Below are 20,637 nucleotides of genomic sequence, written 5' to 3' on the forward strand. Positions count from 1 at the left end.
GTTGCACGTTGCAGCTAAGCAAGTGGCAATTAACTCTCAATTGCTCTGGCAAAACTACTAAACACAACAGCAACAACTGTATGAAAACATTTGCAAAAACAACAACAACAAATACAACATACTAACTGTATGTTTATGTATATTGAACATGAAATAAACTGTAATTTTGCAAACTGCGGCAACAAATTGGGGCCATTTGCGCCAATTCAGCGGAAATGCGAAAAAATGGAGCATACATTTAAGTGGCTATGGCGAAATACAGAGATGTGTGGCAATAATATATGTTTACATTAGGGTGGACCGGAAATTTTGAGGTGTATGAAAAGTGCTTGAACTGCAGCTTTTAAGAGCTCCTTGCTCACATTGAATATATAAAAAGAGTTGATAACAAAATAACCGTCGCAATGGATCTGGGAGGTCTCTATATATCACAAATGCTTTAATATATATATATATCTAGTTTATATATCTTGAATATTGGGTCATGTTTGTTTCGTTTTGGTTAAGTTAGGTGAGGCTATGTTAGATTAGACTGGAATTGGTTAAGATTAGAATTAGAAATTAGATTGAGCTCCAATAAATAGCGATAATATTCAACAAAAATATTTTGGAGTATGGATGTTTCATAAAACATTTTCTGCATTTCCAACTAATATGAGCTGAATGAACTACTGGCAATGGATCTATTCTTCCAATTCAGAAAACAAAACATGATGGAATAACGGGATGATCGGGGTCATCGATCCCCGAACTTAGGGGTTTGATTAATATTTGATTTAAAAATACCAAAGATTCTTAAAGAACAAACTTGAAAAACTGGAAATTCCACTCCATAACTCAACTATAATGTGTTCAAGCTCATATAAATTGTCTGATTATAAAATTTCCACTCTTATTGACACACCGTAATGTGTTAAAGCACTTAGTTAAAACGTTTTTAAACGTTTCTGACCGCTAGTTATTAAAGTTAAAGTCCTAGTATCACAAGCCCTAATTTTCGAAGCGTTTTGATTTGTAATTAGCGAAGTTAAATTGAACACCGATAAATTCGTTATAAACAAAAATAGCTCAATTCGCTATGAACGGCCTTGAATAAGCGGAAAATAAAATTTTTGGAAATTGTTTATTTTCTAATTGTTGCCAAAAAGAATCAAAAGATGTTTCCAGAATTTAAGAAAATTTTTAGATCGGAGCCTTTTGATCAGCATGTATTTTAAGAAGTTATTCGCGAAAAAGAATCTAATTGACCCGCATATCCATTATTTTCAGAAACAAAGTCTCGGAATGTCTACGTTCCAAAAGAGGCCAAATATAAGTCTTACATAGAAGAAACATATAAGACTTTAATAACATGCTTTGTTCTTTTTTGCAGCCCATTTGGAATTGTGTGCCAGAATATCTTCTTATTGCTGATTGTAAGGTAAGTAACTTAACTTTTTTTATATAGCGACATGCCTTAACATGATGTCTAAAATGCAACTCTGAGTTGGTCAGCTGTCGTCCGTGGAAAGACTTATGTCCAAAAATTCTAAGTAGGTGTTAGAAATCTTTGTTAATACCCACGTGATCGGTACATAGTATAGTAGACAAGCCATTGGGAAAGCTGCGGAGCTAGCCTCTAATGCACCAACCCGATACTCTAGAGTTAGCGACTACGTAGACAGCCAAGCGGCAATCGTTTCGAATATCGGCCAAAAGTGTTTTGAGAAGCAGGGTGTCAGTAGAGAGTGCAGCAAGGAATATGCTGCTACACTTCTACTGGGTGCCAGGCCTCAAAGGCATCGAGGGCAACGAAATCGTTGATGGGATTACCAAGATCGATGATAAAGACAGATGCATGATGAAGAGAATCAAAGCGCGATGGAAGAATCTACCGGGGAGCAATACCGCAAAGGTCATGTGCAAAATGGTGGATCAGAAACATTTAAATTTCCTACTAGCACTTTGCAGAAAGGACTGTAGTACCTTGGTTAGCCTACTTACTGGTCACAGCCTAGTAGCAGCGCACGCCTATAAGATAGGGCTTTCAGATCGGGAGAAATGCAGAAAATGTCAAGAGCATGGCACCAAGGAAACAGTGGAGCATCTCTTGTGTGTTTGTCCTGCACTAGCAAGACAACGCTTCAGGGATCTATAGGCCGCGCAGTAAGATAAGTTTAACATCTCTTAAAATTGGCGTTAACCGCTGGCATGACTACTACTCAGGGAATACGTGACGGGACTCCATCTGGCATCGTTAAGGACCAATGCGGGGCCTGTTGGCCCAACAGACTAACCTAACCTAACAGTAGGCAAGGAAATAGATAGGAAACAAATAAAGTATTAAGCTCCACCGTTTATGGGTGAACGTCAGAAAAAAGAGATTAAGGTTTGCTTGCTCCACTCCAAAGTCAGTTTAGAACTTTTAACTGTTCTAAATAGCTAAATTTAGTACAAAAATCAATGTTTTTGGTTCTTTTCTTTGTTTAGTGCTAAGGCTTTTCTTGAAGCTGCGTAAATATTAGTTATTGAGCTCTTAAAAGTATATTGACACATTTACTTAAAAAGCTCTGCTCTTTATTTTCATTATCCAAATTCATATGATTTTTATATAAAAAAATCGAGAATTTTATAAAGCAGAAAAGAGAGATGCTTTAAGAACTGCGATTTAACAACTTTACTTACTAGCATACTCATACGTCACGTATCTCTTTATCTCTCTCTCTCTATTCCCAACGTTCCAACATAAGTACGAGTACATGCCATATGTTTTTGTGGGTGACCTATATAAGCCGGGAATGCTTTCACTTGTTGTGGGTTAAACTGCAAACTTACCTTCATACATACTGTTGGTAGTCATGTGTGTGCTATTTGCTTCGCACCATCTGTCAGTCGCACATTTGCACGGTAATAAGCAACGTTATTGAAATTCATATTGAATTTGTGATATATAAAAAGCAGCTCTCATAGCAACTATGCATGCATACTACTCTGCTACAGAGCATATGAGTTGCCAAGTAGAAAATCTGTCTTCTGTGTAAATGGATATGTGTGTATTTATAGAGATCCTGCTGGAAAAGATTCTCAAAAGAGGATGAAAGAAAGATAACTTCCGACTATGGTTTAAGGTGGTTTAAGGACAGCTGAAGTAAAGTATTTTTACCCAAGCAGTTTTGTTAGGTTAAGTTTGAATGCTGTTTCGTGGTAAGATTTGCCTTATTTTTTCTCATTCCAATGTTTAAAGCTTCCCGAAATAAAATCTCAAATCTTCAAAATTATTTCTAATCCTTCAAAATTACACACTAGTTCTGTCAATATCCAAGGGATATAATCCTAGTCTAAAATCGAAAGAAATAGATTCAACATTTGGTTCAAATCCTGTCTCCAGTTGTTTAAAATCATTGCCTACATTTAGGGTTTAACTTAAAGAGTGTTCAGATATATGAAAGTGGTTGTTATAGCGGGTATCTTTGGATTATTATTTGTTTTACGGAGCGGTTGTGGATCTGAGTTCACGGATCTTAACTATTTTGACAGTTTATAAATTGTTCTCTTTCTTAATTATAAGTTCTCAAAGGGCACGAGAGAGAGAGAGCAAATATTTACTAGTACTGGCTTCTGATTATTGTGAACTTTTGAACATTCTTTTCATAGACGAGAAAATATTTCCCTACAGGGTTTGGGTTCATACACACATACATTCCTATGTAGTCTGTATATTCCTCAGTGTCTTTGGTGCTCCATATGAGTTGCCGTGCAAACGGAACACCGACTGCGTGACGTACTCATAGCTGCCACTTTTCACGTAGAAGCGCTGATGCCTCTGACACGTTGACTTTACGTTCAAATGTTGTTGTTTTTCTACGTCTTTTTGTGTTTTGATTTTGATTTGATATCATTTTTTTACTATGTACATAGTTCTTTTGTTGTTGCTGCTGCTGCCTTCACTGTCTGCCATATGTTTCGTGTTCTTTTTTTTGCTGCTGACGAAGTTGAAGTTGACTTTTGCTTATCATTGCCGTGGATATGGGAGCAAAAGCAAACATATATACATACATACTTAATATATACATATGTAGATATTTGTCTTCTTAGACATGAGCTAGAGTGTGTGTCATGTTTTTTTCCTACGAAAGGAAGCGTTGTTACCAAGTATATTTCCAACATCCTTTCAGATGATAATGTTAGCTATATAAACATAACATTTCTTTAACTCAAACACACATGTATATATTTTTGTGTATGTGTGCTGAGACTTCTTCGTCAAAATATGTGTGGCATAGTGACACTTCACTCGCTTCCCACCTGGAGTTCCTGGCATAACTGTGAAAAAATATGAAAGTCATAAGAAAATAATTTAAAAAATTGCCGAAAATGAAATGGAGAAAATGGCGTGCAAACTATCACATTTCTACTTATTGAACTAACAGGAATGCTAAGAAAATTAAAGTCACGTTTCCGGTTTCCGGTTTCCGGTTTAGGGCACACACTTGAATATGTCTATAAAAGGTGTTCGTGAAAGTGAAAACTTCTAAATGTGGCTTCAATTATTCAATAACCTTTAGAAGTCACAACAAGTTTTACAAGTATTTGCCTTGAACCCCCCAAAAAACCAAAAAAAATCAAACACGAGGTGTGAATGCAAATCAAGTGAGGAGCGTTGGAGGACGCCGAAGTCACAGCGAAAAATAAATTGCTGAGTATAAAAAACGAAGTGTTTACACAATTACGACAGGTTTATATATACTCAACACACACTTACATAACAACAACAACAATTCCTAAACACACATACAAAAAACAATGCGTCAGTGAAAGCGCTTAGCACGCGCAATGAAGGAAAAAAGGATTATGCCACAAACGCAGAGAAAAAAAAAACAAAAAAAAAGAGAAGAAAACAGAAAAACAGCAATGGTGGAAAAATGTCGTCTACAACGATAACAACAACAGCAGCAACAACAAAATGACGCAAGAATGAAAACATTTCAATGTGAGGAGAACAATTGTAATTGAGTCGACCATGATTTATGCACCCTACATACTACTTGGTTGGGTTTTGTCATGCTCGCTGCTCGCTGTTGGCTGCTGGCTGCAACGGAAGCGGATACAAGCATAGGAGCGTACAAGTAGATTTCTGCAGGCAAATTCACACACATTCTGATATTTATGCAAATAAAAAAGTAGACGCGAGTATCAAACACTTGTGACATCGAAAGTAATATTTATTTGTTTGTTTGTATGCGCTCACGCAGACTCACGCCTCACACTATGCATTTGCTGGGGAGTTATAGTGGTGGTAGAAAAGAATGCAGTATACAATGAATTTTCGATTGAAAAGTAGATATATTGTAGGAATTGGTAAAGATAAATATAACCACGCCCACCTCACACACAAAGGTTACGTTGAAAACTACTAAAAATGCTTTAATTCCGTAAGGAAAACCAACAGAAACCTCAAAAAAAATTTTAAATGGCCGTGGTCAAAAACAGTGTCTCCAAAACTACTCGACCAATTTCAATGAAATTCGGTTCGTAATTGTTTCCTTTCATCCTAATGATATGTTGTGAAAATAGGCCAAATCGGTTCACAACCTCGCCTACTTCCTATATAACAGAACTTTGAAGCCAATCTGAATCGTTTACATTACAATTACATTAAGCACTAGAGAAGATATCGATACAGAACTTTGCAAAAATACTGCATTTATAGCGTGACATCGCCCTTCTAAATATCGTCGAAATCGAACATTAATTTTCAAGGCCCCATATATGGAACATGAGGACCTCAGTGCTTCTAATTTCTTTTTTTACTGAAAAAATAGTTAAGTCTCTCAGATATTCTGAAGAAATTCGGAGGGATTATCTTTATTTTAATAATATGTTTCCGTGCCTAAAATACGTTAAATCGGGTCATAACTTCACCAAACTCGCATATACCTAATATTAGGGTTTCCAACTTTCAATGGACTTTAACCATAATGTATATGACGAATATGTGGGTAAAATTATTTGTTATATTAATAAAATTAAAAAAAAAATAATTGCGAGAGTATAAAATGTTCGGTTACACCCGAACTTAGCCCTTCCTTACTTGTTTATTATATATCTCTATCTCTTGTCTAATAAAGGTCTAATCGAAAAAGCTCGGTATTGCTAGGAATGAAAAGGACAGACTTGAGTCACATATCTCTCTGGTAAATGCTTGAATGTACGATAAATGAATGATCTTATAAGCTGGTAATTTCTTCGGAGGCACCATAAATACGATTTCTTTTTATCGATTGATGAGGACTAGGATTTATTAGACATATCTTTTGGATATTATGACTCTAAATCTTAACCCAAAGTTACTAAGTGATTATCATCCCCCTTTTAAAAGACTCCTATATCAACTATCTTCTTGATTATCTGGTTTTGGACTATCAGTGCGGCTTAGGATCGAACTGAAAGCAAAGTAAGTAGTAAAACCATGTTCATGGTTATTTCCAAGATTTCATATCACATCATATGAGAGAACTATCTCTAAGTGAATAACCAATCTTCTGTATTCCATCATTGGTGAAAAGGGAATTTCTGCTGTAGTGGAAGCTAATTTTAGCATGGGGGCACTCACTCTAACTGTAGCTCGAATCCACTCATTCGTGTTGTAAGTCAGTGTAAGATTTGGAGGAGTTCTAGCAAAGTAGGCAGGGATTGCAGATTTTGCTACTGTTTACATACTCTACCGAAGAACCTTCAAGCAACCATTTCATTTGAGCTTGCTGATACACATTCCTTAGACTTCATAACATATATTAGGAAGATTTTCATTCAGTAGTTCACATCTATCTATTTACGTATTTTATTAAAGTAACTTCAAGGAGACAGGTAAATTCCTCCAGATGACTGTCTCAAATCTCCATAGAATTATCTTAAATCACCACCATTAATTCTTACCTTATTGAAAAAATTTTGCGCACATCACTGTGCTCTCTCACTGAATAAATATACATACATGAAACATACATATCTACATCCATTCTTGGGCGCTGCAGTCGCGTTCGACACGTGCTGAGTGTAGAAAATCAGGATTCAAATTCAAATTCGTATAAATCGCATCGCTTTTACGTGTGCCAGTGTCAGGACTAAGGATTATGCAACAACAAAGTAGAAAATCATAGCACAAAAAACCCTCTCCTCCATTCACACAACACCAACAACACGCACACAAAGCATGCGGCACAGCATGTCGTTTGGGTGGAGAGGGAAGCGCTGTGGCAAAATCGAACTTGCTCCGGTGTTGTTAAATTGGTTTTGTCATATTTTTGTGTTTTTGAAAAGTTGTAGTGGCACTTGCCGTGCAAGCTGTTATTCCAACACCCGCATGTTGTGTATTTGTGTATGTTCGTCTGTATGCGTGCTTTTGTGTGTGTGTGCTTGTGTTGTAGGAGATACTTAACAGGTGTAGGTCAATGTGAATGGTATCGTAACTATTGTGTTTACACACGTCACTGGGGGTGCGGGTTTAAGCCACCTGTCTTTCGACAAATAAAAAGAGTGTTTGTTGTTGTATTTGTTGTTATTACTGCTGTTGTAAGCGTTTTAAATCAATACTTTGCTATAAAGTGCGCATGAAGTGAGAATTATATTAAACCAGCGGGAAGTTGTTTGCTTTATTTAACACATGAAGCTGCTGATTTCAGCTATTTTTATGAAAACGAAGGCTTTTGTTGGCATTGCAATTTATTGAAAGGAGAATCTTTCTTTATATTTATGCTTATTTTGTTGTGACTATAGTATTAGTAGGAGTTCAAAAGCGTGTATATTCATAGAATTTACTATTTTTGGAATCGGTAGGAGTGGCAGGAAAACTCAGCAGGTATTTGCTCATATTAGATATTCATAAGAACCTGTAAAGATGCCTCGTATGTGTATCTGTTTGATATATTATTGAGTTAAGATATCTCTACAATAAGAGTTTTCGAGTCAAGAGTTAAGAGTTTAAGAATCAAGTCGTACTCTTTCTATGACCCTTTAAGCCTATATCAACTAAGTTTTCAATGTGTGTAGCTTTGAGATTTTTAAGGCTTCCAATAGAGTTATTTAAATACCAGAGATTAGATCATCAAGAATATATCTATTGTGCCTTTTTTAACGCTTAAATGCCATAAAGTCAACAAATCGAGTTCCCATCCACAGTCGGATTTCTTGAACATCATCGTTATTTCGGATTTACTAATTAATTAATTAATTTACTTGAATTCTTAGACAAACCTCAACAAATTGTAATGGATTGATTCGTCCATAACGAATATTTGAAGAGCGCAGACGGATTAGTAATTGTGTGAGTGTCTCTAGGGAAAGATCCGGGAACCTTAGTTCGTTAAGCTTATTACCGATCCGAATCTCTGGTATATTAGTATAAGCCAAACATCCTTTATCATCCTTGTCGTTGCAAAATACTAACCACACTTGGATATAGTCTGGGTTCCCGGTCACATGAACATTATCGGTAACGAAAAAACAGTCGGGAAACGCTCTGAACAAATCCGAGGTAGAGTTAATACAATGACTGATATGTATGATGAAGATAGAGCTTCTTATTCAATTTGAACAAATAGCTCAGAATAGGTGGAAATCTAAAACCCAATTCAGAACAAGATAACGAAGCTGGTATGACCAAAGGAAGACAAGAATAGAACAAGGGCCTTTTTAAAGAGGTCCAGGAAAAAAATATATTCAGATTTATAGCTACAATAAAGTGGAACTGGCCTTTGGAGAATATACGCTGAAGATTGGTCTGCCCTGTGGCAATATTTGACGCATATTCAAATAGGAAGGATATAAGGAAACAGTTCTACACTTTCTCTACTCAGCACATCCGACATAGAACACTTAGAAACCATCAAGTACTAAGCCTTGAACTAATACAGACATAAACAGCTTGATGGAGAACCACATTTGAAACCTACTATGAGCCATCCTAAAGTCTCACCGGACCTCAGTATCCAATTCGGCAGATAATTTGTATGACTATGTGAACAGAGTTGTTCCAAAGAAGTCAGTTCCATGATGAAACTGATGTGTTGACTGAACGAGTTGGCTGATAGGTAGTTAAAGATATACTAGGTCGGATTTTTGCAAGAACTGATGGTTACTTTTTAGATATTCAGAGCTATCATTCCTTCTAGTATTAGACAGATATTTTAGTAGAAAACAATTCCCATGGAACTAAGTAAGTATAACCCACTATATACTAGAAACAAGTAACTGAGTAACTATGTCAGTATACCAATTGTAAGAAGAATGCCTGAGAGCAGCTAAATATTAATATTATTATCTACTCCATCTAAACTGCTTCGAGACAGTCACTATTACACTTGCTTATATGTAAATACAGCTGTTTTGAGAGCAAACCTTGGACATTTACTTTCCGAAATAAATTCACTGAAATCCTTTAAAGACATCGTCTCTTGACTTTGGCGCATTTGTTGGCAGGCAAAGCGGAAGTACGAAATTTCTGTCATTCCGATACAATCAGAAATCAGCATCAAAAGCACATTCAAATGAAGGCTACTGTGTGGAACGCGGGTATATATGATATACGAAGGACTGTTTGAAAGTGGAAGTAGTGCAACAACAACAACTAAACAATGCTGTTATAGGCAGCAAGCAAGCAAGGCGAGCAGCCAAGCAGTCAAGTAACTCGTCGACGTCGACAACTACTACAGTAGACACTAATTTCCGGTTGCCGAACGGAAGAGTTGCCATATTTAAAATGCAAACTACACTTTTGCTTGGATTTTAAACAATGAAACGGCGCTGCAGTGTCCGCCTCGTAAATTTTCTCGACGGCATTGCCAGTACTTATATACCATATAGTAGTAGTAGTGCACCAACCACCCACTCAAAAACAGGAGAACAACAACAACAACAAGGAGTTTGTTGTTTGCGTGGCAAATGACTAGCGACATGTAACTGAAGAGCTCTACACTCGGCTCGTCTAATGTATACGCAACAACAGCAAATAAAGCATAGTACACGAGAAACAACAACAACAATACCAGTGAGACAGCAATGGAGTGGAGGAGTTCACTCACCACTTTCGCTTTGTGATGCCTGCCTCCCCCAACACTCCCGACTCACACGCTTAAGGCGCGCCGACTGTCGTCTGGTCGCGTGTACGCGTTGCCATGAGTAGTGGCAGTAGTGACTGTAGTGGTGCTAACGGTACTGTTGGTGGAGGTACATTAAAATGAAAATGAGTTTGCCGGAAATAGAAAATTGCCAGCGAAAGGGCCCAAAAATGGCAGCCGCCATGGCGTAAACAACATTAAAGTCATACAGAGCAACAAACAAGCGTTGGCAGCAAAAAGAAAAACAACAACAAATATATAGAAAAACGACAACAACAATGGCAGCACATCAGAAAATCAAAATAAGTTTATGTTGCAGCAAATAAAGTGACATTAGGGGGAATGTTTTTAGTTTATGTGCTTTGGTTAAGTGTAAATTGTTGTTTTTGTCATTTATGTTGTTATTGTTGTGCAACTCTAAAACAAGCATTATTCAAGCCAAAAACTAATGACAACAACTATACTGAAGCAAGTGTTTGTATGCGTGTCAACCTTTATATTTTTCACACAAATGTAATAGTGGCGTGTTGTTGTTGTTGTTTACGGTGTAGTGTCGTCAGGTGGAGTTGCTATTACATAACCAACTTTTGCAAGGCACAAAGAAATCTGCAAATCGTACGATGACACATATTCACACCCTTTCGTTTGCAGATAAGCTAAGCCGGGACGTAACTTTTTGTTGTTGTTTGTCAACATTTCTGACTAAAAATATTCATTGTTAGATTTATTTCCTAGTTTATTGCATCTATTAGGTAGGTGTGTGTATTGGTTTCTTGCTTTTTCCTCGTATGCACTCTCATTTGTTGACCATTGTCTGTGTAATTTTATTTATGCATTTTTGCCAGCTTCATTTTCCAACTGTGTGGGCAGTTGCCAGTGAGACACAAGAGAGACACACACATATGGCAATATTTAAAATTTATATTTGTGTACTTTTATTAAAATATGTTTCCAAATTATCTTCGCTTCATTTGTCTTAAAATTCTCAGAAATACATTTTGAGAAAAATATTAATAGTTATAATTAAAATATATGCCACCCGGTGTTTTAATTATACGGATTTGTTTGGCTAATAATCTATTTAGACACCCGTTTAAAAAGCTTACAAAGATCAAGAGTCTGTATTTGGAACTGTTAGTCAAAATTTTTGGTTTCAAAATTAGGTGGCAACTCCATTTAGATTGAATACAGATCGTATTTATTTAAAATACCGACTAAAATTCGAAATAGTAACTGATAGCTTAGGTAATATCAGTCTGGTATGCCAATAAGCCAAACATACAACATTTCTGGTCCTTTGCGATACCAGATGGAGTGCTGTCATATAGTCAATGAGGAGTAGTCATACTTCAGGATTTCGAATTTTCAAAGGTTATGTGGTTTCACTATCCTCTTCCACATTTTCTATTTCCTCTTCCAGTTTCTCGATAGCTACCAAAAAAATAATAATACGAAATTTAAAATTGGTAGTAGAACAAGGTGGCAACACTGCTCAGTGCAGAAAGTAAAGTTATAACCATTTTTTATATCTCAGTGCATATTGTCTACAGAAACCTACTATATTGACGCTATTCCAATTTCCAATTTTCCTAGAGTTATTTTCTTGTAAAGCTGTATCCTTACTATATTTCGTATTTATTTAAAGGTTTGAGTATAGTATTAACCTCAAATATCCTTAAGTCAAGTAACATTTGTTCTTCGTATGCTTATAAAACATCTTACTAGTCGCAGTGTACATCCCTTTTCGTATCAAAATCAATACCGAAAATTAAAATGTACCGATGCGTAGGTTCTTATATATGGATTTATTTATTTCCACTATAAAATATTAGAAATCCATAACTCGAACTTCTATAACTCGAGGTTCTCCCTAACTCGAACTCTTGAATTGGCAATAGAAGTCAGAATTCATACAAATTTCCTTCCGTAACTCGAAAGCCTCTCCAACTCGATGTTTTTTTGTGAATTATGGTGATTTGAGTTAGGAAAGTTCAAATGTATTTATCATATGTTATAGTCTTAGATCATCGAAACCGCTTAGAATTTAAGAACTCATGGATCATAGAGAGGTTCTTCCAAAGCTGACTTTCTCAACTTTTTGAATAATTTATGAATGCTTCAATTATTTTTAAATTAACCAAGAGTATTGTATTTTCCGCCTAAAGGTAGGCAACATTTTTATGAATAACTTCTTATATGACCATTAAAGTTTATTTGAGATAATTTCTGAAAAAGACTATAATTTATAAATTTGACTCGCATAATTTCAAGAATTTAAAAAAAATAAGATCAGTTCTTAAAATTGGATTGTTTTTAATCTAAAAAATTACTGAAATTGAATCCTTAAATTAATACGTTTTCTACATATAACCTCATACTTGTCCAAAAAGCAGTTGAGCGAACAAACACCACAAACAGATAAACCATTCATAAATTCGAGCATATTTTGGCCAAAATTGCTGCTGCTTATTATGCTTTGTCGTTGTTTACACAGCGGATCACAGTCAACTCTTGTGTAATTAATTATATGCTCGGCAGCCCCGTTGCTTGCCAGCAACTTTTCTTGCAAGTTGACTTCGTTGCCCTCTGCCAGCTCGTTTAGCGCCGCTGTGAATGTAGATGGCGATGGGGTCGAGCGGGCGGTGTGAATGAGTTCACGTTCAAGTATGCAGTGAGGAAAATGGCATCAATAAATTTTCGCAGTGATTATGCGCACAATTTGACAAACTGTTTGTCAGTTCGGGTGGGTGTTGGTATGTAATCACTTCCGCTAGGATGTCTATATGCTCGTATACATGGCTTTATGCATCAGTATAGATGCGGCTGTGTATTGGAAATGTTGCGTGAAATGGTGGCAAAGCCCTCTCTAACTGACAACACATAATTTCACAAGCAATTAAAAATCTATTTAATTATACGCGTAAACGTTTTGGCGCTGCTGATTTTGATATTTATCTATGTACGTTGTATAAGTGAGCTGATTGAATTGCTTTTTTATCAATTAAATAACAAAATTGATTTAGTTTTACAAAAACCAGTAGTTAATGTTATTTACAATGAATTCTTTGTAATGAAATCAACGCCTAATTGTAGGCAATAGATTTCATATATCAATATATATTACGAATATTCACGTTCTGTAAAGAATGTCTACTGAGCGTACTATTCGCAACACCATCATCCATCTTGAGACCCAGCTTTATAGTATATTGGATAATACTCGACCGAAGAGACCTCGTGAAGAAAGTATAGCAGGCGTTGCTGAGAGTGTCCAAGACGATCGTGGAGAGTCAATTCGGCGCCGTTCGCAACAACTCGGACTGTCAACATGACATTATAACCGACTATTTGATGCCGAAAATTGAAACTCGTGAAACTCTCGGCTTCATTTGGTTTTAACAAGACGGCGCCACTTCCCTCACTTCGCATAAATCAATGGATTTGTTGATAGAACACTTCGGTGAGCAGGTAATTTCACGTTTTAGGCCGGTCGATTAGCCACCAAGATCGTGTGATATCACACCGTTCAATTTTTTCCTGTGGGGATATATAATGTCTAAAGTCTATGCGGACATTCACGCTTCGATTCAGGCCTTAGAGCAAAACATCACGGATGTCAAGTTACCAGTCGAAATGCTGGAACGAATCATCGAAAATTGGACTCGACGGATGGGCCATCTGCGTAGCCGCGGCCAACATTTGAAAGAGTTAATCATTCAAAAATAAATGCCAAAGAATGTTCTTTCGAATGATTATAAACACTTCCCTTTAAATTTGGATTATCTGTGTGGAAATGGATCACCCTTTAGATAAGAATACATAACGACTAGTATATCTTGAAAATATATGAAATGCGAGTTTGGGAATCAACGAAATCATTATTCATTTATTTTTTTGCAAAGTAGAAGACTTGTAGGAGATCTCTTGTAATCTCATATTTATATCAAAGTATTCTAAATATATTTTCTCTTAAATTATATATCATCTAAGTGATCCGTAGAGGAATAGGAATCGAAAGAGCAAAGTAAGCTTTGCTTACTTAAAGATATCTTCATACTTTTTGGCAAAATGAAGTATTGATAAATCAATAGAAAATCGATGACAGGACTATTAGCACTTCACTAGTCTGGCTATACATAAATATTTTAAGCTTTTACAATATATCATTATTTTTCTATTCTGCCTTGAGGAAAGTTTACAAACCTTTTTTCAATGTCAAATATAGATTATACCAATATATGAAGCTAAAGGAAGGTTACTTAGATGGTAAGTGATCTTTGCTAGCTTTATTCCCTTTCATATTAAAAGTAATATATTAGAAAGGATTTGATTTAAGATTTTAATATGATCTTGCACATAGTCTGGAATTTTTGATTAGGCGATTAGGCAAATCGCAAGCCAAAAATAGGTGTGTGTCTCCAATGATCATGAGTTACTTATCATCATCATCATTTTGGCACTACAATCATGTGTCGGTTTGGCCGTGTCCTTGAACCTTCGCCAATCGTCTCCGCATTGCGAACGATGGCTGCAGTTGGGGATTTCAAGATTCGTCAGGTCTACATTCACTTGAACTTTCCACGCGAGTTTTGGTCGTCCTTTTCATGGTCGGCCGCCAGGGGATACCGTTTCGTACATTTTATGCGCTGGATTGTTTTCTTCCATTCGGACGATATAACCAAGCCAGCGCAGCCTCTGCATTTTTATGCGCCGCACTATATCCATTTCACCGAAGAGCTCATACAGCTCGTCAATCCAACGAATCCGGTCGCTCACGCGAAGCGGGCCATATATCCTTCGGAGGACTTTTCTCTCGAACGCTCCTAATGATGAGTGTCTTACAGAGCGTTACTTTAGTTTTGCGAGAGAGGCCTTTGCTTTTCAATTGCCTATTGAGTCCGTCGTAGAACCTGTTGGCAAGAGCGATCCTCCGATTTATATAGTGGCTGACGTCGTTGTTGGTATTTATGCTGGAACTAAGATAGACGAAGTCTTTTACTACCTCGAAGTTATAACTGCAAACAGTGACGTGGTCTCCTAACCGCTGAGGTACTTTGTATGATGACAAGAGGTCCTACAGTATGCAATATGACAAGTTCTTGATTATTTTTAGTATTTTAAGGCTAGAATAAGATAAAAGGATAGAGGAAAAGAAGATTAGAGAGCGTAAGAGAGTATATTTTTACTAATTTTTCTCCATATTGTGAATTTTATTGTGGGGATGGGTTTGTATTGGGGTAGGACTTGCTAAGTTTACACGAGATATTTAATTTTATAAGACGCTACAGTATTGCTCTAGTATATTGAAATTTCGAGAACAGCGTTTTAATGAAAACTAAATGGAAAATTATTTAACGAGGCCGAATTTCAAAATGTTTGTGGTAAAATAATCTAATATTCGACTGTGAAGTTTTCAATTATTGAATTGATTGAAATTTAAAAAATCCGATTGCTATGAATATTGTGTGTCATCGAATAAATTCATACCAATAATGCAATTTATAAACACACATACCACTGCATAAGTAGATACCTGCTAACATATTTGTTCGCATATTTGCTCTACTTACGGCGCTCTGCCACGACGGCATGCCAATATATTGCACAATCCAATTATTTTTATCACATTGTAATTGCATTGTTGTTAGCTGGCAACTGTGGAAAATTAATTTAAAAAATTGCGACTATCCGCTTGATAGGCGGTCAGCGAGAGTTGATTCGAATGAGACTGAAAATTGCGCATATTTGCAATTCAAATGCGTTGCAATTTGCATTTCGCAACTAAATATCAAACATCCATTTACGAATGCAACAACACAACGCCAGCTAGTAGAAGTATCATACAGTGGTACAATAACAAGAACAACAACCAAGCTGTTATCCATCAATGTGTCAATACACGTGCAGTGTGGCGTTTATCATGCGCTCGGAACCGGACTGACTGACTGACTGACGCTCTAACTTGACGCATACAACAACAACAACAGCGATTGGCATGTGTCAATTGAAGTAGGCGCAACTATTACATGGTACACACACACACACAGCTACACAGAGTCGAATATTTGAACATGGAAAATGATGTCAACGCGCCACTATGCTGCTTGCAACAGTCGTTGATTGTCATTTAATCAGTGTTGGATGATGTTGTAGGCTCATACGTTAATTAGCAATTTTAGCACGTGTTTATATGTATGCATGCATTGTTGTTGCTGTTGTTGGTGTTGTTGCTGTTGCATGCGCATTTTAAGTGCAGCTAAAGCAATGACTTAACGAATTATGCGACTTTCAAGTGGCGCAACACTCGCACGCGTGCAACACACACATACATATACAGTTACATAACTACCACACAACGACAGCCACTTAGTTGCCGAACGACGCGTACTCTCCAACGCAAAAACTGTTGACTGCGTCACATGTTGGTAGCGTAGGTGTGGTAGGTGAGCGCGGTGAGCACGGGAAGAGTGGTCGTCTAAAGCTCGTCAAATTATTTACTAGTCCCGCTATTGACGCACAATTATGCATTTTATGCAGTTACCAACAACAACTGTTAGTATATACATATGTCTGTGTGCGATTTGCAATGGCAATGAAAGCAACCAACTAGACAAATATTAAATTCATTCCGTTACTTACGCGCGCGCTAACTGACAGCGCCGAAGGTGATGCATTGCAATATATACATACAAACAAGCATACAAATAAATATACGAGTATATGCCACTTAGCCACTCGCTGCGCTGCCTCAGTATTATCACCCGCATATCCACCCATACACACCCGCACACACTCTTCACTTGATTTGCGGTTATGTAGTGATGCGCTGACTCAGCTTTGGCCACTTGTATGATTTCATTGCTTTTAAGCGTTGCCATCGAGTGCTGCTGCACTGCATTTCAATTGAATGGCTCACTTCAGCGTGAGCGAGTTGCTGATGGTTGTGGAAAAGAGAGAGTTTAATTAAAAATTACTCATACGCCGTGTTGCATACGAATTTATTATTTATTTATATACATGTCACATTTAAATGTGTGTGTGTGTGTATTTGCTGTTAGCGAGCGTGCGTTGATCTTGTAAAGCAAATAGCGGACATATATGCATATATACAAAGGCTTTATAAATCAATATATTATATTTATGCAGTTTTCTAATAAAATTATAAAATAAACGCGTTTTCAGTATCGAATAGACATTAAACCTTCAGAATTGCACATATAAGTGTTAATTTCGTTGAAGAAATCCGTATTAATTTTTTTTGACGATTTTCCTAGTGAATAAGTATAAGGTTATATTTATAGAAGCGAATAGAGCTTCATCAGCTCACGATCTAGTTCTCTATATAAATTGACAGTGTCATCCAATATAAACTGAAAGAATATAAATTAGGTTATAAAGACCCATCTTTAAAATTTAATTAATTAGCTATGCTATTAGTATCACTAGTCGTTATAAATTTGTTCTTCTTCTTGTCTGGCGTAGAAACCGCTTACGCGGTTATAGCCGAGTTCACAACAGCGCGCCACGCATCTCTCCTTTTGACAGTTTGGCGCCAATTGGTAATACCAAGTGAAGACAGGTCCTTCTCCACCTGCTCCTTCCATCGGAGTGGAGGTCTCCCTCTTTCTCGGCTTCCACCAGCGGGTACTGCATGGAAAACTTTCAGAGCTGGGGCACTTTCGTCTATTCGAACAACATGACCTAGCCAGCGTAGCCGCTGTCTTTTTATTCGCTGGACTAGGTCTATGTCGTCGAACAACACATACAGCTCATCATTCCATCTTCTGCGGTATTCGCCGTTGCCAATGTTTAAGGGACCATAAATCTTCCGCAAAACCTTTCTCTCGAAAACTCCTAGTGCCGTCTCATCGGATGTTAACACCGTCCACGCTTCCAAAGATCAAGACAGCCTTATCGGCGATCGCTTTGTAGCTCTACATACTACACATACTATAATTCTCATAACAGGAAACTCAGTACATTAACCCTTCGACATGGAAATAGATTGAGCGTCTCTCCAGCCTTTGGTTTTTCGTTGTTCGTTGTATGCTCAACCAGTTACTTTAGAAAGCTAGAGATTTCAATGAAACAAATCTGAATCAAATAAATCGGCACAGTAGTTTTCGAGGTTATTCATTACAAACATACATACAAATTTTTCCTCCTTATAATAGTAGTATAGATTGGTAATACCAAAGAGTAAATCATTAATAAAATTACGTAAACCAATTCTAACATTTTTCTGAAAGGATAATGAGATTTTGAGGCGACATTACTACCAGACTTTATAATTCCAAAACAAAAATCGAAAGAAAAGAAAGGGTATTTGAGACATGAAATCGCTTCTAAGAAAAGTCATCTATCATTTGGTAGAGACTGAAGTATAGTAGGGATTCTCATATCTAACAACGTCCACCTAATGAAGTTGCAAATACATATTCAAGTAACTTTACATACATATTTAAGTACTTTCCCTTTTCTCAGTGAACGAATTCCACATGTTTTTTTCGATGGAATATCCCCTCGTGTATGCGAAGTTAACAGCATTGTGCGTGTCCCAGTGTGAGATATTTATGTTCTATTTAGATGAAAACATGTCGTACATAACTTATGCCACCACTCACACTCCCTTGCTACCGTACCACATAACATAGTGAACGATATACGCGTGTGTGAGTGAGTGTGTATGCCAACACGTGTTACTTGTGAGCACATTACTCGCTATTTGGCTACTATTTCATTCAAAGGACATCACTTTAACACAAACTGCGATGCGAGAAAAAGTGAAAGCGCACAAATTGCGAAAATATAACTTAATTTCCTCGACAACCACGAGCAGCAGCGAGTGAGAAAAAGTAGAGTACTTTTTTTTGTTACTGTTGTTGTTGTTGTACGCAAAATGTGCGCGAAAAATGCGCTCGAAAAGTGCCAGTGACAGAAGTAAATAGGCGACAAAAGGCAAACGTCGTCAACAAGTCAACTAAGCGTGAAAGAGTGGAGCGGTAGTGACACTATGAGCGTGGATGCGGCAGCATAACAGTGAGTAAGTGTGAGGTGTGTTGTTGTTGTTGTAGGAAGTTAGTGGCACTCATATGTGAGTGAGTGAGTGTGTGTTGGTTGTTTGTAGTGACCAATGTGATAAAATAGCAAAGCGCCTTAATTTACCAATACACGCAGGCAACGCTTCCCGTTTTTTCTTTTTTTTTTGCAATATGAATGCAACGTTATAAATTCACTTGCACACAAGCACGTGCCAGTGCTGCCACATCACATAGAATTGCATAAAAATAAATAACTTTGCACAAACACACGCACACACACATACTTAAAGAAAGTGCATTCTTTACCCAATATTGTGCCCCGCAGCAGCCGCTCCTTCCCAGCAACTTCTCAGTTAACACTGCTTCTATCTCTTCTTCCACTTCTTCTTCTTCTGCTATCCATTTCATATCGCTTGGCATTTTAGTTGGTTTCTTGCAACGCAATGTGCCACAAAGCGCTTTTTCGTCTGCGCTGCACGTACCACTTGCACTTACATTGCCACACATGCATACTAACGCACACATACATGTGTCTATGCTTAGAAACAACCACACACTTACACACTTACACTGCCTTGTCAATGTCGTGCACAAGAGTTACGAGTCTTTGCTCGTGCTGGAGAATTGCAAAATTGCATCAAAATAAATTCGCTGCCTAACATTGGTTGCCGTCTTTGGACATGCATCATTCTGTGCCGCTCAAGTGTGGCGCGTGGCGGGGGGGAAATCATATATCCTTGTTGCCGAAGTTGTATAATGGCAAATTTACTATGCATACTCGGTTCGAGTATATTCGCAAATAGACTTCTTATGCAAACAAACGCCGCCACACAAACATAAACATATGCAAACATATATTATGTATATGAAGGAAAAAATATATGACTTTGGATATGAGTTGAGCGCACTTGACCAAATTTTATGCAAAGTTGTAACATACATGAAATAATGTTATAAATAAGTGTATATTTTCATATGTATTCTATCCATGACGTCTAGTGAGCTATCATTCTTTTTGAGATTTAATATGACCTTCGAATTTGGAAGTGAATATGACAGCTAAACGGAGATCAAGATGCAAAATTAGCAGATTCTTCATTGATCTATTAAATAATTATGAAATCATGGAAGAAGACTAATTATATTGGAAAGAAAATTATTTTGAAATCTTAAGATAACCTCCATTTCATATTATATACCTCCATTTCATATCATACGCTATTAGATCAAATGATAGTTTTTTTTCCTAGACATTGTATTTTGCTTAAAATAATATCTCGGACTGCATTTTTAATAGTATAACCAACCTGAAAGCTTTGGAAAAAAAATCAATCCATCACTCACTCAAATAGCCGTTCAAAAGAAGCTATCTAGAGCTCTTTCAGAGAGAGTATGGTCACTGCTTCTAAAATCCACATTCTGTATGGGAAAAGTATAGAGTTCTTCCCACACATTATCGATCTGGGTTATGTGGACAGAAATAAGTCATCATTAGCCTCCTC

General features: G+C 37.0%; 1 protein-coding gene across 1 annotated transcript in view; it reads left to right on the forward strand.

The window, feature by feature from the left end:
- Positions 1–20,637, forward strand: part of LOC105211383 (hemicentin-1) — a 454,397-nt gene that overhangs the window by 193,120 nt on the left and 240,640 nt on the right. The window contains exon 4 of the mRNA XM_054226373.1: positions 1,373–1,420. The gene's annotated coding sequence lies outside the window, so the exon portion shown is untranslated. The remainder of the gene's footprint in view (positions 1–1,372; positions 1,421–20,637) is intronic.

Source organism: Zeugodacus cucurbitae, chromosome 2 (assembly GCF_028554725.1).
Source record: "Zeugodacus cucurbitae isolate PBARC_wt_2022May chromosome 2, idZeuCucr1.2, whole genome shotgun sequence".
NCBI classification, from domain to species: domain Eukaryota; kingdom Metazoa; phylum Arthropoda; class Insecta; order Diptera; family Tephritidae; genus Zeugodacus; species Zeugodacus cucurbitae.